At 39.8% G+C, this 23727-nt stretch overlaps 1 non-coding gene across 1 annotated transcript; it reads right to left on the reverse strand.

Annotated features, from left to right (window-relative positions):
* Nucleotides 1-5167: 5167 nt before the first annotated feature.
* LOC104429040 lies at nt 5168-20372 on the reverse strand. The gene is made up of 5 exons (XR_005546854.1): nt 20188-20372; nt 6191-6398; nt 5863-6079; nt 5659-5764; nt 5168-5544 (listed from the first exon to the last, which is right to left on the reverse strand). It is a non-coding gene; the product is annotated as a tropinone reductase homolog At1g07440 (transcript).
* Between the last annotated feature and the right edge of the window lie 3355 nt (nt 20373-23727).

Here is a 23727-nt window from a genome sequence, read left to right on the forward strand (position 1 = left end):
TCCAAGTTTCAGCTTTGAGAGCTTTTCGATATCTTTCAGATCTTCCTTTCTTCTTCCTTAGAAGAGGACAGTTGGGTCTGATGTGTCCCTTTTTCTTACATTCAAAGCGGACTACATCTTTGTTTGGTTCTCATCATCAGACTTGGTCTGTTGTCTTGAAAGCTTTGTTGCTTTGAGTTGAACCTTCTTCCTTTTCTATTCAGTTTTCTGAATCTTCTTATCATGAGAGCAAGCTCCTCATCGTCCATATCATCTTCGAATCTGTATCATCGTAATCCTCATTTGATTTTAATGCAATGGATTTCTTACCTTTTGGATCTTCATCTTTATTGATCCGTTCCACTTCATAAGACTCGAAGAGTTCCATTCAACTCGTCGATAGATAGTGGCATAATTCTTTGCGTGTCTCTTATCGAAGTCTTTATGTGATTCCAATCCTTGGAGAGTCCACGCAGAGCTTGTTTACCTTCATGGGATCAGAAATTGGTTGACCTTGATTTTCAAGACCATTCACGATATCGTAAAGCGACTAAACATGTCGGTTATAGATTCTCCTGGTTTCATTCGAAAGGCTTCGTATTGACCGAGAAGAATGTTGATTCTTGTTTCCTTCACTCGACTGTTCCTTCATAGGTGATATGCAATCTGTCCCAAACTTCTTTTGCTGTAACACAAGAAGATATTCTATTATATTCAGTTGGTGACAAAGCACAATATAAGGAGTAAATTGCTTTTGCATCGAGTGCTTGTCTCTTGATTATTTCTTCCTGAGTCATTCCGCTGATCTCAACAGTTTCTTTCCCTCTTTCAGAGACTGATGTAGTGGTAGGAGTAATTCTTTTTTCTACAACGTCCCATTCCAGAGGATCCTTTGATCGTAGGAAAGCTTTCATCTTGTTCTTCCAGATGTTGTAATCATTTCCATCAAAGTAAGGTGGTCTGGTGTTGCTTTGCCCTTCTACCAGCCCTGGAGCCAACATACTAGCCATGGATCTTTAACTCTGAAGTAAAACACTTCAAACAAAGTGAGTACACAGGCTCTAATACCAATTGATATTGCTAGTATGAGTACCTAGAGGGGGGTGAATAGGTATATAAAAGGTTTTTCTTCAGTAATTGCACAATACTAGACAGTTGATGGATTTAAGACAAACGATAATCAAAGTAAGACTGAGAGAAGAGAAAATTGAACACGCGGTTTATAGTGGTTCGGCTTATATCAAGCCTACGTCCACTCTTCTTCACTGACAGCCTATTGGCTGGATTCCACTATGAACAAAAGAGAAGTTACAGCACAGCTTTGCCTTGATTCCACAAAGTGTAGATGTTCTACCACACCTCCTCAAGATTTCTCACAAATATAGACTCTCTTTTTGTATACAAGTATTCGCTCAAAGGAATTGTCTAAACAAAAAGGAGCTTGAGACTTTGGAATTCTTCTATCGCGCACACCTTGAACAACTAAGACCGTCTTCCTTATATACTCTTTTATGCCATCATACCCGTTGGCACTTACCAAAGGAATTCCTCCAATCTACCCGTTGGACGGAATCAATTAGGAAGATTGTTCGAGCTATTAAAGGAACGTGTCGATAGCCCATCAATCATGTTCGCCCATACAATCAGGATCTCGGTTTCCATAAGTAGAACCTTCCAATAATATTTAGATAATCACCGGATCTTCAATTATCGAGTCAATCTTCAATCAATCAAAGGACTCTGTTATGTCTTTTCCAGCCACGAGATCTTCTCCAGTTGATAAGGTTAAATCCTTAACGAAACATCCAGTTCTGGATAACCTTTCTTCAACGGATTAGAGACTGTCAATGAGGATAAACTTTGAGTCTTGAGTCTGGCTGTCCGAAGGTCTTCAAACTTTAAATAGCAGAGTCTGCAAGCCTTCAGACTAGACTGATAGAAACGTTTTGTCAACTTCAAAACACTTCAAGAAGATTTCTCCAACAGCTATGACGTATGGTAATGTTCTTGCTTACTTAGCTTTATCCAAAACTTAGTTTATTGTTGACTTTGAGGCTACAGACCACATGTCTAAATCTCCAAACTTGCTATCCAATATTACTCCAAGTGCGTCATATCCACCTAATACTGTTGCTAATGGTGGGTAGGTTCCAACTAGTGGTGTTGGACAAATTAAATTTTTCTCATATAATTCTGAAGCATTATCGGTACCTAAATTATCCTCAAATTTAATGTTAGTTAGCACATATACTAATCAGTGGAATTGCGGTGTTATCTTTACTCCTCAAAAGGTATGTTTTCAAGATCGAACCACTGGGAGGATGATTGGTGAAGGGTTGTTGCAGAGTGGGCTATATACAATGGACCTCAACAACAAAGTGTTGATGGCACAAAAGAAGACTAATGACACTTCCTAATTGTTGGCGTTTGGGTCATTCCTTTGATCGGGTATTGCATACTATTGATATGACTTTAGTTATTATTCCAATTGCTGTGATCCTTGTTATTATGCTAAGTAGCATAGATTACATTTTCCACATAGTGCACATAAATCAGAATAGTTATTTTATTTAGTTCATTCGGCTATCTGGGGGGTTTCTCCAATTGACTCTAAGGAGGGGTTCAAGTATTTTGTTATATTTATTGATGACAAATCCTGAGCTACATGGCTTTGTTTGCTTAAATCCAAAAGTGAAGTGATGACCGTGTCTCAAGATTTTTGCAATTTGGTGAAAAATCACTTTTAACACTATAGTGAAAATTCTTCGTATAGACAACATAACTGAATATACCAATCAATCTTTTCAAGTGTTCCTACGTGGCCCGAGAGTCATCCATTAGACCCTCCCGCATGAGAACTTCATAGCAGAATGGAGTTGTAGAAAGGAAATAGAGGCACCTGCTTGAGGTTACCCGAACATTGTTATTCTTAGGAAATTTACCCAAGACATATTGGGCAGATGCAGTCCTTACTAGCTGCTACTTAATCAATCGTTTGCCTAGTAAGGTGTTGGGTATGAAGTTTCAATTGAAAGTCAGTATGGCCCAAAATTTGGTATCTCTCACCTAAGAATTTTCGGATGTGTGTGTCATGTGCATTCTCGATATGGTGACAAGCTGGATCCACGAGCTTGAAAGTGTGTGTTTGTAGGATACTCGAATGTCAAGAAGGGATACAAATGCTATGAACCAAGTACTGGACGTGTTTATATATCTCGTGATGTTTTCTTCAAAGATGCTTACATGTTTTTTTTTTTTTCAGGAATTAAATTCATGGGAGCAAGGTGACTATTCTGAATTTTTGCTTCCTGTCCTACCTATCGGGAATTCAATGTTGGATCAAGAGGAAGTTCCAATAGTGGCTATTCAAGGGAGTTAGCCAATCCCCAATGTCATTGCCATTCTTGATACAATTGCCATTACAACAGATGCAGCTGATTTGGAAGTTAGGGCTGAATATGCAACAGAGATAGCTCTAGTAGATGTTGCACCCATTATCTTAGCCCCAACCCAGCTGATTTGGAAGTTAGGGCTCATCATGCATTCTAGGGCCTTCAACACATTCTAGGGCCTTCAACAGTGATTTTTCAACATATCATACTACTCAGCATCCCATTTAGGATTTTATTAGGTACAATAGATTTTCTCATAATTATTTAAGTTTCTGATCTGCCATTAAAAATCAAAAGGAACCCAATACCTTCTTGGAAGCATGTAAAAGAAGTGTGGGTGAATGCCATGAAAGATGAACTTTAGGCATTGGACCGTAACCATACTTGGGAACTTGTTAAGTTGCCAAACGGGAAAAAGACAGTTGGATGCTGGTGGAATTACAAGATCAAATACAATACTAATGGTTTGTTTGAGAGGTACAAAGCTCGGCTTGTCGCAAAAGGGTATACTCAAACCTATAGGATAGACTACAAGGAAACATTTGCTCTTGTAGTGAAAAAGAACATTGTTCGTGTCCTTCTATCTATGGCAATTAACCGTAGGTGGCCATTGTTTCAGATGGATGTGAAGAATGCCTTCCTCCAAGGAGGAAGATGTTTATATGGATATCCCTCTAGACATCCCTTAGAGAATAATAAGGGAATGGTTTTCAAATTGAAGAAGGCAATATATGATCCCAAGCAGTGGCCTAGAGCATGGTATGGCAAATTGAGTTCCGCACTTGATAGGTTTGGTTTCAAAAGGAGCACGGCTAATTCTTCAATGTATAAAAAGCAATTGATGAAGGTATTGTTGTTATTCTAATTTATGTCGATGATCTTATTATTACTAGTAGTAACTTAATAGGTATTGTAGAACTTAACAGTTGTTGAGCAAGGAGTTTGACATTAAAGATCTTGGAAAATTGAGGTATTTTTTGGGCATAAAGGTAGCAAATTCTAACAAATGTATGTTCTTGACTCAAAGAAAATGTATCCTAAATCTATTGAAGGAGATTGGTAAGTTGGGTGTTTAACTTGCTAGCATTCCTATGGAGTACAACAGTAAGATTGTGTCTAAGGAAACACCATTACATGATATTGGGCAATTTTAGCGTTTGGTAGGGAGATTGATTTGCCTAACTATTACTAAACCTGACATTACTTATTTTGTCAGCTATGTGAGCCATTTATGCAAAAACCTACACAAGGACATATGGAGTTGTTAAACTAGCTCCTAATATCTAAAAGCTTCTCTCACAAGAGGAAATTTGTTGAAGAATAATGGTATTGTGGGATTTACTAATGCTGATTGGGCTAGGAACCCCATGGATAGAAAATCTACCACGGGTTTTTGTACCTTTGTTGGTGGAAATATTGTTACTTGGAAGAGTAAGAAGCAAACAATTGTGGTTAGATCTAACATATAGGCTGAGTACCAAGCCATGGCTACCGCCACTAATGAGTTTGTATGGCTTCATCTATTACTTTAAAAATTGGGCCGTGATGCCATGTCTAAGCCTATGAAGCTATCCTATGAAAATTAGGCAACAATACACATTGCTTCAAATCCAGTCTTCATGATAGGACCAAACACATAGATGTCGATTGTCACTTTATAAGGGAAAAGGTTCAAGACAAGATGGTACATACACCATATATTCGTAGTAAGGATCAACTTGCTGATGTGTTCACAATGGAGTATTTCAAAGCAAGTTGATTTTATCCAATGGTGATATTGTGGGGACAAGATTACATTGGTAAAATTTAAAAATTTAATATTAAAATGACATCCATAGCTTTATGACTCAGAAGGTGAGAGTAAATGAACATAAGAGTAGCTTCTACTCTCCCTTATGTACGAACAAGAAATTGTCTACCTGCACACGTGAATGCACAGAGATGTTGCCATTATTGATTAATAAACCTCTTAAGAAAGTTGGACTCGTGCTCTAGGAAATAAGAAGCCATTCACGGTGAACCCTCCATCAACACAAATGGTCTGCCCTGTTATGTAAGAGGCCGCTGGCAAGCACAAGAAGGCCACTAAAGACGACACCTCCTCCAGCTCTCCGGTGCGGCCGAGTGGCGTCCTTGCTATCACCTCCTCGTGGAACTTCTCGTCACTAAGTACCTGCAACGAAATATGAGTTAACATCAGATCATGATGGCGAACATGGTCAATACTGATGTGGTGAACTATTTTCCAGCATGAGAGAAAATTTAAAGCCTTGGTAGATCAAATTACAGGCTCGGCTAGTGGAGTCAATATGAACCAGGTGCAACAGAGTTGCTTCTTATGTTGTCCTTAGCCCATTCGCATGCCAAATTCTTGGTCAACTGGTTCATTGCTCCTGCCAATCAATGCGGATAGAAAACAAAAAACAAACGCAATTTTTGTTTAGCTCCATATTAATAGTGTTTAGATAGTTAATAACGATAATGTTATTACCTTTGGTGGCTGAGTAAATTGATCCGACGTTTATTGAGACAACGCCGCAAACGGATGACAAGAACACAATACTTCCAGCTCCCGAGGCCTTGAGAAGGGGATGTGCGAGCTGGCTCAGATGGTAAGTCGATTCGAAGTTAGTTGTCATGATGAAGGAAAAATCTTCTGCTGTGTAATCCATGGTCGACTTTAAGGTGTTGGTCCCGACGTTGTTTATCTACCGCAAATAAAAACCGAGAACAAAATCTATTGAAAGACAAGCACAAATTGCGGCATTGTTATAAATATCATTATTGGACCCATAGGATCAAAGTCGCCTTAGACTCACTAGGATGTTGAGCTTGCCGTCGAAGACCGAGGACACGGTGAGCATCAGCTTCTCTCGCTCCGATCTTGAGGAAACGTCACAAGTTGAACCCGAGACTCGGAAACCTTTGCTCTTCCAATCTTTCAAGCATTCATTAATTTCGGCTTCATTCCGGGAGCAGGTATGCACGGTCGCCCCAAGCCTCGCTAGTTCCTCCACAATGGCATGTCTAATCATGGGACAAACAATATGATCATTCACCAACTTTGTGATTGCAATTTGCGAAGAAGAACAGATTAAGCCCTTTTTCATCTCCACTAGGAAAAATTCTACGTGACAAGACATCAGTACTTGTGATACCCAAGAATGTACGGAAGATTTGGCTGCGGCATTTGCAATGGAAGTTAAACCAATAATTAAAGCCTTTGAATGCACTGGTTTTTTATTTGGGAAATTACAAAAAGGAGAAAAAAAAATTCTATTGGCTAATGATATCACAAAGGTGCAAATGATTTACCAACGTCTAAAGGCCACATAATTTCAAAAAGGTTGTGCATGAATCAGTCACCTAGGAACATCATTCTTGTGGCATCCCAGAAATTCAAAGCCGAGCTATAAGGTGTGTTCAAGTCTTTAATTAGGTGGCAAAATTTCCATGGCTTATGTTTTAGCCATTAGTCTTTTAAATTGGATGATTTGTGCTTGTGATTGTGGAAATTTAAATTTAATAGATTAATAATCTATGCTTGGCCATATGATTTAAATTTCAATAAAATAAAATATCCCAAGACTTTGGCCAAGATGAAAATTTGGAATTCAAAAATATTTATTGGAGAATTTCAAAAAAAAAGGGGGGGGTTGAAATTCGAAATGGGCCTTGGGCCCATTAGCCTAAAGCTTGGTGGGCCAAGCTAGTCGGCCCAAGAAGGAAGTCGCCGGCCCATTAGTGGCCCAAGGGAGTGGTCGCCGGCCATAAAAGGCCCAAGCCCAAGCCCAAAATCAATTCAAAATTTAGTGTGACAAGTGGCATGAAGGAATGGCATGCATTGGTGGGTTTGTAGGCAAAGTAATCATTGCTAATCATGAGATTAGGGGAGTATAAGAGGGATGAGGGAGAGAGATGGCCGGTTCTTTGCTTCATTCGGCCGAGAGAGTGTGAGAGAGAGAGAGAGAGAGAGTTCGGCGGAAGGAGAAACCAAGAGGAGAGGAGGCGGAGCCGGAGGGTGTGCCGTTCGTTCGCCGTCCGATCGTCGCCGTCCGTCGTTGCTTGTTCATCTTTAAGGCAAGTGGAGTCCGTAACTTCTCTTGCATGTTTGTTGTGGTGTTTGCATGTTAGATTTTAGGTATGATTCGTGCGAAAGACCGAGGTAAGAGTTGGTTATTTGTAAACCGTGTGACTGTTCTTGTTCGGTTTGCTGGAGTCAGTAGCTTGTTTGAGTTTGCATGTGTGTTTGGAGTTCGATTTTGGCTTCGGTGTCTTGATGAAAGTTGAAGCTAACATATTTTGGTATTACATACTGAAATTTCGTAGAAAACGATGGAGATTTGAGGGGTCAAAAGTTCTATCATACGGATACCCTAGATCTGCGAAATCTTCACTGACCTCTTGTTGATTTCTTGACTGCATGTTGATTTATGTTGGAGATCTCACTTCGTTGTCTTCATAAAAGTTGTAGGTAACACCTTAAGCTACAACATACTCAAATTTGAAGCAAAAATAACATGTATAGCTTGGTGAATCGGTTAGATCTTGGAAACGATGATTCTGGTGAAGTATTCCGAGACACCCGAGACTTCATGGACTTAAATGGTGACCATAATATGGTTATTTGACCTAGATATCTTCATGAAACTTGTAAAGGACACCTTGTTACATAACATACTCAAATTTCAGAGGAAACTAAAGAGAATAGAGGGATGAAATCTAAAACTTTCGGAGAAGTGTATTCTGGACGACGCGGTAGTGGTTTCAGAAGTTTCGTGGGGTTGTATAAATTAATCTAAAAATAATTTGGCTTATAGTTCTTCATGAAAAGTACACAAAAATGTGTTGGCTATCACCCTGTAAAATTTCGTAATTTTTGAATGCCATATGAGTATTTTAATCGAATTTATTTGGAAACTGTGCAATTCTGGTCATTATCCGAATATCATGTGCTATTTTGTGGAAATTGCGAAATTATGAGAAATTCAATTTGGCCATGAATTTTGTATGAAATTGTGATCCTATTGATTTGTTTAGTGATTTTTTGAATATTATGATTTTGGGAAAATCTTAGATATTAAATTTAATATTTATTTATGAAAATAAATAAATATAATAAAATAATAAAATAATAATAAAATAAAATGGATTTTTATTTGGCCATGGATTCAATTCTATTTGTGTGGCATATGTGTGATGAGATCTTTGCACATGTACTTGATTGAGATATATATGTGATAAAGTCTTGGTATGCGTATGACATGGTCCTTGTACATGTATTGAATTGAGATGTGTATGGGATAAATTTTTGGCATGTGTATGACATATGAATTGAGATGCAAGTGTGAATTCCATGTCAAGTGTGATTTGTTTGATACCATGCTAATTGCCATGTTAAATTGAGATAAATAAATGGTATATGTGGATGATGGTAAATGAGTAAGAGGTTGTGATGGATGATGATGTCTGGTGGCCTAGTGGCGTAATTCCAGTGATTCCCTGGGAGATTCAGGATGCCCGGAATGTGGGGGGCCGGAAGCCTTGTCGGAGGTCTTTGCCCGAAAGGAATGCCTCGCGATGCCAGGATTTGGGTGCGGGATGCCTGGCTAGAAGGGTAAAGGTCGGAAGCCCCACATCGGAGGTTTACGCCCGAAGGGAATGCCTCGTGATGCTAGTTGAGATGCGAGATGCCCGGAATGTGGGGGGCCGGAAGCCCGGTGGCCATGGGATGGCTGGAATCTTTGGGAGCCCCTGTCGGAGGTTTTCGCCCGAAGGGTTGATGATGAAAATTGATGATGAGATTGATGAATGGGTGATGTGGTGATCAAAATTGAAAGATAAAGATGAAAATTAAACCATGATATGATATGCATGATGATATGCATGATGATGATAATGATGATGATGATATGTGATGTGATATGATGATCACCCATGATATGATATGCATGATGATATGCATGATGATGATGATGATGATGATGATGATATGTGATGTGATATGATGATCACCCATGATATGATATGCATGATGATATGCATGATGATGATGATGATGATGATGATGATATGCGATGTGATATGATGATCACCCATGATATTATATGCATGATGATATGCATAATGATGATGATGATGATGACATGTGATGTGATATGATGATCACCCATGATATGATATGCATGATAATATGCATGATGATGATGATGAGATGTGATGTGATATGATGATGCATGATAGTGTGTGCCGGCTTCAAGGTAAGTAATGCCTGCAATGCATGTGAAATTGCATGATGCATTGAGTTGTTATTGGATTTCCCTATCTGCTGAGTGGTTGTACTCACCCCTTTTGGGGATAACATTTCAGATTAGCCAATATGCCGCTTCCTGCCGTCTCGCGTGGTGTATTCTATGGTCTACCGTCTGATGTAGAGGTTGAGTGTATGGAGATAGATTGTCCCTCTGTTCCCGGACTGACTTTTATCCGAGTGCGATGTCTAGTGATGTATGATATCGGCCTGGCTGGGGGCCCTGTCATACAAGAGTTCATTTATGTGCACGTTCGACGGGATGGAGCTATGCGAGGGATGCTGTCGCCGCCACCACCTGATGCACCGGGTTGGGTGTGAGACCTGCGCGCGATGAGTAGGAGCTGGATATCTTTTTGATGTAGATAATCGACACTTTCGATGGGGGGTTTTTGTGCTTGCATGATGTTGAGGGTCGAGAGTCTCTTTTTGAGGTTTTAGGCTGGACATGGCTGAGTCCTAGCTTTTCCTTGTTATGTACCAACCCAAGAGTAGTCCCATCTTGAAAATATATGTAAATAATGTGTCGATGTTTGTTTATAAAAATCCCGATGTTTAGCTGGTGTGTATTTGTATCATGGATTGGTAGTGGGGTAGATGGTGATGTTTAATTTGCTTCCGCTATGAGCCGCGTTGGGACCGCTTTGTTTTAAAAAAAAAAAAATGTGTTTGCAAATTAAGACGCTTGTTCGAAAGAAAGAAAGGTAATGAAGTGTAACATCAGAGCTTGTGGCGATCGTCGAAGGGTTCGGGGTGCTACAACGCTCCTTTTTGGTATCAGAGCGAATGGTTATAGGTGGAGTGATAAGGAGTCTCATTTGGGAATTGAGGAACATGATGACAATGCACACCATAGGATCTAAAAATGAAATAATTGAATAACGGGTGATAGGTATTCACTCGTAGATCCCTAGTAGTTTATTTTGAGTTGCTTTTAGGTGCCAGTAACATGTATATGTTACTTATGTGATAGTGGTAATTGCTTTGAGTGGAGCGGTGAGTCTCGATTATTCCCGAGACAATGCTTGGAAATTGCGGGGAGAGTCATGGTGCGAGCTGGAAGTGCTCATCCATCGAGGGCTGAAGCCTCTGCTGCAAGGGCTAAACCCCGAATGGAAGATATCCTGCAGGCATTAGCCAATATTGGAAATCTGATGGAGAGGCAGGCGCAGCAACAACCCGGAGCAGAACGCCGTACTCAAGGACTAGTGGAGCAGTTTTTGAAGCTGAAGCCACTTAAGTTTAATGGAACGGGAAGTCCTGAGGAGGCAGAGCAGTGGATTGATGGAATGGAGAGAATTTTCCGGCTGTTGGACTGCACCGATGCTGAGAAAATAGTCTTAGCAGAATATCAATTGGAGGGAATGCAAAGTTTTGGTGGAGAGCTTCGAAGGACATAATCTTTCCACCAGGTACTGATGTGAGCTGGGAGGAGTTTGTTAGGGCTTTCAATAGGAAGCATTTCTCTGATTGTGCTAAGGATAGGAAGATTACTGAATTTGTTCAGCTAGAACAAAAGGGATTGACTGTAGATCAGTATGAGGCTAGATTTTCTGAATTGTCTAGATATGCTCCTAGATTGATTGAGGATCAGGAGGAGAAGGCTAAGAGATTCTGAAAGGATTAAGGATGACATTAGGAAGCAAGCTGGTGCCTTTGAATATAAGAGATTATAATGAGATTTACGAAAGGGCGCAGTTAGTGGAGCAGGAGCTGATGAGAGAGCGGTTGGAGTTTAAGAAACCGTTGAATTTTAGTGATGTGAGAAAGGGGAAGAGACCTTATTCTGGTCAAGGTTAGACCTGGAATGTGAAGAAGAAGAGTAATTCTGGAAATGTTGGAGGGGCAAGGAGTGGTCTGAATATAGGGAAAGCACCCTATCGGCTGGTATTTGCCAGAGGTGTAATGGGAGACATGGCCCAGGACCTTGTACGGGACAACAGAAATGTTTTGGATGTGGACAAGTGGGTCATCTTAGGAGAAATTGCCCACAAGAGAGGTCGCAAGTGAGTGTTGGCTCAGTGCGACAGGGATATCAGAGTGCTTGTTAGGTTGAATCCGCAAGGAAATCCTCGAGACCGCCGCTGCACAAGGAAGGGTGTATGCGATTACCCGGGAAGCGGAAGCTTCCAAAAATGTTATCTCAGTACGATTCTTATTAATGGTGAAAAGGCATATGCATTGTTTGACACGGGTGCAACGCATTCGTTTGTGTCTGAAAGATATAGATGTTTGAATAAGATAAAAGTTATGCCTCTTGAGACGCCTCTTTGTGTTTCCACGCCTTTAAAGGATATGGTATTGTCTACGATGGTGTGTGGAAATTGTAAGATATCCATGGGAGGAAAGGACATGGAAATAGACTTGGTTGTAATGGCTATGTATGATTTTGATGTTATTATAGGAATGGACTGGCTTCGTAAGTATCGGGCTAGAATGGATTGTTATAGAAGAGTGATTCAATTCGTTTTACCTGATCAGTCTAGTTGTGAATTTTTAGGAGGTCAAACCCATTTGCCTGTAGCGCTTATTTCGGCAATAGAAGCTTGTAAGTTACTTGACGAAGGATGTCAAGGGTACCTAGCCGTAGTTAGAGATTATGCAAGGAAGGAGCCTAACCTTGAGGAAGTTCGTGTAGTTAACGAATTTCAAGATGTATTTCCTAAGGAATTGCCTGGATTGCCGCCAGAGTGGGAAATTGAATTTGAAATTGAATTAATGCCTGGAACAGGACCAATATCAAAAGCCCCGTATAGGATGGCTTTAGTTGAATTGAAGGAATTGAAAGTGCAACTGCAAGAATTGCTTGACAAAGGATTCATTAGACCAAGTGCTTCACCTTGGGGTGCACCGGTCTTGTTTGTGAAAAAGAAAGATGGATCGATGCGCTTGTGTATTGACTATAGGCGGTTGAATCAGGTGACCATTAAGAATAAGTATCCTTTGCCTAGAATTGATGATTTATTTGACCAACTTCAGGGAAGTTCAGTTTTCTCTAAGATTGATTTGAGATCGGGATACCATCAGTTGAGAATTAAGAAGGAGGACATTCCTAAGACTGCGTTCAGGACTCGTTATGGACACTATGAGTTCCTTGTTATGCCGTTTGGATTGACTAATGCACCTGCCGCATTTATGGATTTGATGAATAGAATATTTCAGCCTTATTTAGACCAGTTTGTGATTGTTTTTATTGATGATATTCTGGTGTATTCAAAAGGGCCTAAAGAGCATGAGCAGCATTTGAGAATAGTTTTGCAGACTCTAAGAGAACATAAGTTGTATGCTAAGTTTAGTAAGTGTGAATTCTGGTTGGACCGGATAATATTTCTAAGACATGTGGTGTCAGGAAATGGAATTGCAGTAGACCCGGCAAAAGTTGAAATGGTAGTGAATTGGCCGAGACCAACGACACCCACTGAAATACGAAGTTTCTTAGGATTGGCTGGTTATTATAGAAGGTTCATTGAAGGATTTTCAAAACTAGCAGGACCTTTAACCAAATTGACTCGAACGAATGTGAAATTTGAATGGAATGGAGAATGTGAAAGGAGTTTTCAGGAGCTCAAAAGGAAATTGACTTCGACTCCAGTTCTGACTATACCTACTGGACCCGATGGTTTCACAGTGTATAGTGATGCATCTTACAAAGGACTAGGATGTGTGTTGATGCAGCATGGCAAGGTTGTAGCCTATGCATCCAGACAATTGAAACCCCATGAGCTGAATTATCCGACGCATGATTTAGAGCTAGCTTGAGCTATAATGTTTGCCTTGAAGATATGGAGACACTATTTGTATGGGGAAAAGTTTGAGATTTATACGGATTATAAAAGTTTGAAGTATCTGTTCTCACAAAAGGAGTTGAACATGAGACAAAGGAGGTGGATGGAGTTGTTGAAGGATTATGATTGTGAGATAAGATATCATCCAGGGAAAGCGAATAGAGTAGCAAATGCTCTTAGTCGAAAGTCAGCTATGGAAATAGCTAGTTTGAGAATGGCGGAGTGGAAATTGTTAGAATCTGTAGCAAATTCTGAATTTAAATTGGAAATGAATTGTCTTACTGGCATGCTTAGTGCATTAAGGATTGAGCGAGAGATTATCCAGAGAATTAAAATCTGCAAGAATCGACCCGGAGATTTTAAAAGTGAAAGATGTATCTTTAGGGAAAATATCAGAATTTCAGATCTCTGATGATGGAATAGTAAGATGTCAAGGACGACTTTGTGTTCCCAACAATGAGGAATTGAAGAAGGAAATTATGTCGAAGGCACATAAGAGTAATTATAGTATCCACCCAGGTAGTACAAAGATGTACAGAAATTTGCGTCAGCAATTTTGGTGGAATGGTATGAAGGCAGATACGGCTAAGTACATATCTCAATGTTTGACGTGTCAGCAAGTGAAAGCGGAGCATCGTAAACCCACAGGACTTTTGAGACCATTAGACATTCCTGAATGGAAATGGGAACATATAACAATGGACTTTGTGCAAGGATTGCCAAGGACATCAAGTAGTCATGATTCAATTTGGGTGATAGTGGATCATCTGACTAAGTCGGCTCATTTCTTAGCAATTCGCATGGACTACCCAATGGATAAGTATGCGGACATGTATGTAAGTCAAGTGGTACGCTTACATGGTGTTCCAGTGACTATTACTTCAGATCGAGATTCGAGGTTTACTTCGAATTTTTGGAAAAGTCTTCAAGTTGCGTTAGGATCTAAGCTTCAATTTAGTACTGCTTTTCATCCTCAGACAGATGGCCAATCGGAAAGAGTAATCCAGATATTGGAGGATATGTTGAGAGCCTGTGTGATGAATTTCAAAGGAAATTGGGATGAAAGATTGCATTTGGTAGAGTTTGCCTATAATAATAGTTTTCAGAAGAGTATAGGCATGGCACCTTATGAAGCATTATATGGAAGGAGATGTAGGACTCCTGTCTGTTGGAGTGAAGTGGGTGAGAGAAAGTTGACAGGACCTGAACTGGTACAAGTTACCACTGAAGCTGTTGATATTATTAGAGAGAGACTTAGAACAGCTCAGAGTAGACAGAAAGGCTACGCAGATAGACGTAGGAGGCCTTTGGAATTTAGTGTGGGAGACCATGTATTCCTTAAGGTATCTCCAATGAAAGGAATATCTCGATTCGGGATGAAGGGTAAGCTAAGACCTAGGTTTGTTGGACCTTTTGAAATTCTTAAGAGGATAGGAGATGTGGCTTATCGCTTAGCGTTACCTCCTAAGTTAGAAAATCTGCACGATGTGTTTCATGTATCGATGTTGAGGAAGTACCAACCGGATCCTGGTCACATACTCAATCATGAAGCCATCAAAATGGACGAGAAAGTAAGGTACATTGAAGACCCTGTGCAGATATTAGATCGAAAGGAGCAAATTCTTAGGACCAAGAAGATCCCATTAGTCAAAGTATTATGGCGACATCATGATGTGGAGGAAGCCACATGGGAGAGTGAGGATCAGATGAAGGAAAAGTATCCCTATTTATTTCAAGAAGGTGCGAGTAGTGCTTGAATTTCGAGGACGAAATTCTCTAAGGTGGGGAGAATTGTGGCATCCCAGAAATTCAAAGCCGAGCTATAAGGTGTGTTAAAGTCTTTAATTAGGTGGCAAAATTTCCATGGCTTATGTTTTAGCCATTAGTCTTTTAAATTGGATGATTTGTGCTTGTGATTGTGGAAATTTAAATTTAATAGATTAATAATCTATGCTTGGCCATATGATTTAAATTTCAATAAAATAAAATATCCCAAGACTTTGGCCAAGATGAAAATTTGGAATTCAAAAATATTTATTGGAGAATTTCAAAAAAAAAGGGGGGGGTTGAAATTCGAAATGGGCCTTGGGCCCATTAGCCTAAAGCTTGGTGGGCCAAGCTAGTCGGCCCAAGAAGGGAATTCGCCGGCCCATTAGTGGCCCAAGGGGGAGTGGTCGCCAGCCATAAAAGGCCCAAGCCCAAGCCCAAAATCAATTCAAAATTTAGTGTGACAAGTGGCATGAAGGAATGGCATGCATTGGTGGGTTTGTAGGCAAAGTAATCATTGCTAATCATGAGATTAGGGGGAGTATAAGAGGGATGAGGAGAGAGAGATGGCCGGTTCTTTGCTTCATTCGGCCGAGAGAGTGTGAGAGAGAGAGAGAGAGAGAGCGGAAGGGAGAAACCGAGAGGAGAGGAGGCGGAGCCGGAGGGGTGTGCCGTTCGTTCGCCGTCCGATCGTCGCTGTCCGTCGTTGCTTGTTCATCTTTAAGGAAAGTGGAGTCCGTAACTTCTCTTGCATGTTTGTTGTGGTGTTTGCATGTTAGATTTTAGGTATGATTCGTGCGAAAGACCGAGGTAAGAGTTGGTTATTTGTAAACCGTGTGACTGTTCTTGTTCGGTTTGCTGGAGTCAGTAGCTTGTTTGAGTTTGCATGTGTGTTTGGAGTTCGATTTTGGCTTCGGTGTCTCATGAAAGTTGAAGCTAACATCTTTTAGTATTACATACTGAAATTTCGTAGAAAACGATGGAGATTTGAGGGGTCAAAAGTTCTATCATACGGAAACCCTAGATCTGCGAAATCTTCACTGACCTCTTGTTGATTTCTTGACTGCATGTTGATTTATGTTGGAGATCTCACTTCGTTGTCTTCATGAAAGTTGTAGGTAACAACTTAAGCTACAACATACTCAAATTTGAAGCAAAAATAACATGTATAGCTTGGTGAATCGGTTAGATCTTGGAAACGATGATTCTGGTGAAGTATTCCGAGACACCCGAGACTTCATGGACTTAAATGGTGACCATACTATGGTTATTTGACCTATATATCTTCATGAAAATTGTAAAGGACACCTTGGTACATAACATACTCAAATTTCAGAGGAAAATAAAGAGAATAGAGGGATGAAATCTAAAACTTTCGGAGAAGTGTATTCTGGACGACGCGGTAGTGGTTTCAGACGTTTCGTGGGGTTGTATAAATTAATCTAAAAATAATTTGGCTTAGAGTTCTTCATGAAAAGTACAAGAAAATGTGTTGGCTATCACCCTGTAAAATTTCGTAATTTTTGAAGGCCATATGAGTATTTTAATCGAATTTATTTGGAAACTGTGCAATTCTGGTCATTATCCGAATATCATGTGCTATTTTGTGGAAATTGCGAAATTATGAGAAATTCAATTTGGCCATGAATTTTGTATGAAATTGTGATCCTATTGATTTTTTAGTGATTTTTTGAATATTATGATTTTGGGAAAATCTTAGATATTAAATTTAATATTTATTTATGAAAATAAATAAATATAATAAAATAATAAAATAATAATAAAATAAAATGGATTTTTATTTGGCCATGGATTCAATTCTATTTGTGTGGCATATGTGTGATGAGGTCTTTGCACATGTACTCGATTGAGATATATATGTGATAAAGTCTTGGTATGCGTATGACATGGTCCTTGTACATGTATTGAATTGAGATGTGTATGGGATAAATTTTTGGCATGTGTATGACATATGAATTGAGATGCAAGTGTGAATTCCATGTCAAGTGTGATTTGTTTGATACCATGCCAATTTCCATGTTAAATTGAGATAAAGAAATGGTATATGTGGATGATGGTAAATGAGTAAGTGATTGTGATGGATGATGATGTCGGTGGCCTAGTGGCGTAATTCCGGTGATTCCCAGGAGATTCGGGATGCCGGAATGTGGGGGCCGGAAGCCTTGTCGGAGGTCTTTGCCCGAAAGGAATGCCTCGCGATGCCGGGATTTGGGTGCGGGATGCCCGGCTAGAAGGGTAAAGGCCGGAAGCCTGTCGGAGGTTTCGCCCGAAGGGAATGCCTCGTGATGCTAGTTGAGATGCGAGATGCCCGGAATGTGGGGGCCGGAAGCCGGTGGCCATGGGATGGCTGGAATCTTTGGGAGCCCTGTCGGAGGTTTACGCAGAAGGGTTGATGATGAAAATTGATGATGAGATTGATGAATGGGTGATGTGGTGATCAAAATTGAAAAATAAAGATGAAAATTAAACCATGATATGATATGCATGATGATATGCATGATGATGATGATGATGATGATGATGATGATGGTATGTGATGTGATATGATGATCACCCATGATATGATATGCATGATGATGATGATGATGATGATGATGATGATGATATGTGATGTGATGTGATGATCACCCATGATATGATATGCATGATGATATGCATGATGATGATGATGATGATGATATGCGATGTGATATGATGATCACCCATGATATTATATGCATGATGATATGCATGATGATATGCATAATGATGATGATGATGATGACATGTGATGTGATATGATGATCACCCATGATATGATATGCATGATAATATGCATGATGATGATGATGATGAGATGTGATGTGATATGATGATGCATGATAGTGTGTGCCTGGCTTCAAGGTAAGTAATGCCTGCAATGCATGTGAAATTGCATGATGCATTGAGTTGTTATTGGATTTCCTATCTGCTTGAGTGGTTGTACTCACTTTTTTTGGGGATAACATTTCAGATTAGCCAATATGCCGCTTCCGCCGTCTCGCGTGGTGTATTCATGGTCTACCGTCGATGTAGAGGTTGAGTGTACGGAGATAGATTGTCCCTCTGTTCCGGACTGACTTTTATCCGAGTGCGATGTCTAGTGATGTATGATATCGGCCATTTGGGGGCCCCTGTCATACAAGAGTTCATTTATGTGCACGTTCGACGGGATGGAGCTATGCGAGGGATGCTGCCGCCGCCACCCGATGCACCGGGTTGGGTGTGAGACCGCGCGATGAGTAGGAGCTGGATATCTTTTGATGTAGATAATCGACACTTTCGATGGGGGGTTTTTGTGCTTGCATGATGTTGAGGGTCGAGAGTCTCTTTTTGAGGTTTTAGGCTGGACATGGCTGAGTCCTAGCTTTTCCTTGTTATGTACCGACCCGAGAGTAGTCCCATCTTGAAAATATATGTAAATAATGTGTCGATGTTTGTTTATAAAAATCCCGATGTTTAGCTGGTGTGTATTTGTATCATGGATTGGTAGGGGGATAGATGGTGATGTTTAATTTGCTTCCGCTATGAGTCGCGTTGGGACCGCTTTGTTTTAAAAAAAAAAAAAAATGTGTCTGCAAATTAGGACGCTTGTTCGAAAGAAAGAAAGGTAATGAAGTGTAACATCAGAGCTTGTGGCGATCGCCGAAGGGTTCGGGGTGCTACAATTCTCAAAGTAATTGAGCTCTCCAATCAAGTCTCTCGTCGTATAGACTTTTAAGTGGCAACAATATCAATTATCTAGCTTTTTATCCGAGGGATCGAAGCTTATTGGATTCAAAAGCATCCGCTATCACTTGAGCGGTTCAAAAATTTTGTTGGTCGAGAGCCAATTTGACATATAGGGCCCATTTTGTTCGGCTTTGGAGAAATACCTTTGGCTAAATACAAATACCTTTGAAGTAAATAAGTTTTCAGGAATACTTGGACGTTTGGCAAATTATAATTTAAAGGGCATTGGAAAGTGACTTTTAGTGTAAATACCATTTGGTAAACTCAACATTTGCAAAGGATTTTTATTATTATTATTATTAAAATAAAAATCAAATCCAATGAAACTCCATCGCCAATTAATGACGGGCCAACCACCGGTGACTAGATCTAGCCACCGGCGAGGTTGGCCGAGGTTGCATGAACCAAGATCTCGTCGCCTGGGTTGCATGACCTTAGGCGATGCCTGCCTAGGTTGTGCAAGCCTAGATCTGGCTGTCGGCGAGGCCCAGGCAGCGGCGCCTGAGGTTGCGCGACCACAGGCAGCCTAGCCGACAACCAGATCTAAGTTCCCTAGACCTCGGGCAACCTTGCCAGCAGCTAGATCTGGCCGCCAGCGGTTGGGGGTATGGAGAAGTTGCTCGGTAAAAAAAAAAAAAAAAAAAGTGAAGTTAATGGATGAATAGTAAAAGATAGACTCACATTTCCAAAATATTGAAAACCCAAACATTTCAAAGGTAAGTATTTGGCTAAGACTTCCAAATGCTGAACCAAATACCTAATATTTTTTTTCCAAGGGGCTTTGAGCCCCCAAAACCCCTTGGAAATACTAAACCAAACGGATGCTTGCTTCGGTTGGAACAAGTTTTTCTAGGCTAGATATGACGGAAAAGTCCACTTAAAGTGCTTAAATCCTCGCTCAATTTGTTTTGAGTAGGACTGGGCTTCGCCTAGAAATCGCAGGCCCTGTATGTTCTGGCCAGGACAAGAAGTATCTTGATCCTAGATTGCCCCAACCAGTGCATAATCACACTATCATTCAAATTATTACAAAGGAACGAGATTCCAAGGTTGACGGTTTTCAAATACCTAATTCACGATGTTTTCTTTCCCAACCTAAATCATAACAGATAATCAATCATCGAAATCATCGATAGAAAACAACGAGGTGTTTGGTAAGGGTGAGAGAGAGAGAGAGAGAGACCCGATTCCTTTGGTTCCGCCAGTGACAAGAGCAGTCATTCCATGGAGCAACCACTTGTTTTTGTTGTCGTTGCTGCTGCTACATCTTCTACTTGCAGTCTCATCTCCCTCTGTAGCCATTCTCACTCTCTCTTTCTCTATCCTAGTGTGATTTTTCCCCGGAACTCTTGTTTTTCCTTTTCGTGTGTAATGCGTCTCTCTAACTTTCCACCCCGCTTTATGCTAAGTCCTTCGCTGGCTGGAGAGAGAGAGACGGTGACTGGAAGAGGCTTCCTGACCATGCAACTATGGGAGAAAATATTGGGTGGGCCAGGCACGCCACTATCACCGTGCGCCCGCCCAATCAGGATGCGAGACATGTTGCCACATGGAGGCGAGGCCACCATTATTTTTCAGTCAAATTTTTGCTGCTTCTCTCTCTCATTAAATGCTCCGTCCTTCTCTGCACCATTTCTCCAAATTGCACACAAGCATGCGTCCCTTCCCCTCCCATTCTCTAACTACAAGTGATTGACTAGTACGAGTAGATAGAAATGCAAGCCAAAATCGGAACGGTATAGGACAATGATGGTAATATATGAATCACCCCAATCCAAGGTTCTGCATTATTGCTAGGAGATTGCGAGGGGGAGGGACGCACGCTTGCGTGTAAATGAGAGAAATGGTGCAGAGAAGGACGGAGCATTTAATGCAAATGGGAGAGCATTATTGCTAGGAGAATGCAAATGGGAGAAATTCTCCCATTTGCACACATTCTCTCTCTCATTAAATGCTCCGTCCTTCTCTGCACCATTTCTCTCTCATTAAATGCTCCGTCCTTCTCTGCACCATTTCTCTCCGTACCATTTCTCTCATATACACGCATTCTCTCTCTCATTAAATGCTCCGTCCTTCTTTGCACCATTTCTCTCATTTACACGCATTCTCTCTCTCATTAAATGCTCCGTCCTTCTCTACACCATTTCTCTCTGTCCTTCTCTGCACAATTTCTCTCATTTACACGCATTCTCTCTCTCATTAAATACTCCGTCCTTCTATGCACCATTTCTCTCATTTACACGCAAGCGTGCGTCCCTCGTGTGTCCCTTCCCCTCCCATTCTCTAACTGCAGTGATTGACTAGTATAAGCAAATAGAAATGCAAGCCGAAATCAGAAAGGTATAGGATAATGATGGTAATATACGAATATCACCCCAATCCAAGGTTCCGCACTCTTGCTAGGAGAATGGGAGGGGAAGGGACGCACGCTTGCATGCAAATGGGAGAAATGGTGCAGAGAAGGATGAAGCCATTCTCTAACTGCAATGATTGACTAGTACAAGCAGATAGAAATGCAAGTCGAAATTGGAAAGGTATAGGACAGTGATGGTAATATACGAATACACCCCAATCCAAGGTTCCGCACTCTTGCTGGGAGAATGGGAGGGGAAGGGACGCACGCTTGCGTGCAAATGGGAGAAGCGGTAGAGAGAATGACGGAGCATTTAATGAGAGAGAGAAACAGCAAAAAATTAACTGAAAAATGATGGTGGGCCCCACCTCACTTGGAGCCACATGGTGACACGTGTCGCATCCAACTACGGTGGAGTGATAAGACCCGTTCCCAGCACGATACGGAACCGCTACTTACGTACGGTCGTAGAAGTCTCCAACCAAGACTAATCCACCTATCATATCATGACCGGTGACATGAATTCATTTCATGAACTGTTACGTGGGCTCCGCATCTAGTACTTCCAAAGATTGATAATCGTCATGCATTGCTACTTCTGGACTCGAATTACACATAAAGAATTTTATGATGTGAATTACATTAATTAAAATTGAAATTTATTGTGTTTAATGAGATTGGTTTAATAAGATAAGATATAAAAATTATTAATTAGTCTAATATAGAATTGATCAAAGTGCGGCTGAGTTTATGATTGAAAACTCTATAAATAATACTGAGTTATTGTCATTTCGTGTTTAGAACGATGAATTCCAAATCATGTGCGCAAATCTTTTTTTTTTCCATTGCCGTGTTCTAAAATCTAATTATGAAGATCTTGATGTGTTGTTTTCGTAGCTAACAATACCTTTCCCACTCTCGTTGAGGGGCGACACTTTCATTCATTTAGGTCATGTTTGGTAACCATCACAATAGTAACTGATTCTGTTTTTGTTCCTAGGAACAGTTTAGGAACAAAATCGCATTTGGTAAAATTTTTGTTCCTGGAAACAAATTTAGAGTAGAATCAAGAATAAAAAAAAAAAAAAACTGGCCACTTGAAGAAGAATAATAATAATAATAGGAGAGAAAGGAAAAAAGAAAAGGAAAGGAAAGGAAAAAAAAGGAAAAAAAGTAAAAAAAAAATTATTTAAAAATTAATTTGGAACATAATCGATGAGCACGGTACCAAACGCAATTCTATTCAGAATCAAAATTTTGGATAGTTACCAAATGGCTTAAAATATTTAGAATCTGTTTCCGGGAACAGAATAAAAAAGAATAATTTCTTATCAGAATCGTTATCAAATACGCTCTTAAAATTATTGAAGTATTCTGGTAGACGTTTTCTTGTCGGTGTCCTTTAGTGTACTTTACTGTGTAACCGGGGCTCCATGTATCTTATTTGCAAACTTGTAATTGCAATACCGTTTCACCCCTTGTGTTCAAATTGATTTTCACTTACTCTAAATTTGAACATTTTGTTTTTTTTTTCTTCCTTTCTCTTTTGACCTTGATGTTTTAGATTTGACTTATGGATTTACTAACGAACAACCTGATAATGTAAAAGTAAAAAGGTAAATATTAACATCTAAGGTCTTGTTAAACCTTTTGATTAAATTTTTTTAAGGAATTTGTGATTGCTAATTCAAGAGAGCTAGAATTAGTAATCACTGGACCTGGAAGATTGTTAAAAGAAATAAAAAAAAAAAAGGAAAATAATAGAATAAGAAAGAAAAAAAAGAAATCAAAATGATTTTCTTTGACGTTCAAAAAGAATTCAATCGACTAAAAAATAAAACTATGGACAATATATAAAATTGCTTTGATGAATTAAATATTTAGAATTGATGGAATCACCATTATATTTTAAGAAATTGAACTATGTCATTAGATAGTGAAGTTGTTGCCCTTTGGCTTATGTAGTGTAAATGCATAAAATTATAATATTGATCATGGCAAAGGAGTAAGTCAAAGTCGACCTTGCTCTGAACTTTCATGATTATGACTTTGGTTCCGAAACAATAAAAGTATATTGATTTTTCTCTGATAACCGAATAATCTTAAAAGTCACAACAACACGGTTTGATATACACCATACAACACTCCTATATGGCATTATAAGAAAATTTCTTCTATTTCTTTTCAAATTATTGAGAGACGCCTAGATGCATTACCTTTGTATGTGTCTAAAGATTTAAAGACTTATAAACCGATACAATGATGGCATAAAAGATAAAACATTTTTTTAATGCCAATTGTTTTTCAAATGACAATTTCAATTTGTGGGTTTAATAGGAGAAAGAAATGTAAAGTCGTCATTCAAAGACT

This window comes from Eucalyptus grandis, chromosome 10, assembly GCF_016545825.1.
Source record: "Eucalyptus grandis isolate ANBG69807.140 chromosome 10, ASM1654582v1, whole genome shotgun sequence".
Classification (NCBI taxonomy): Eukaryota; Viridiplantae; Streptophyta; class Magnoliopsida; order Myrtales; family Myrtaceae; genus Eucalyptus; species Eucalyptus grandis.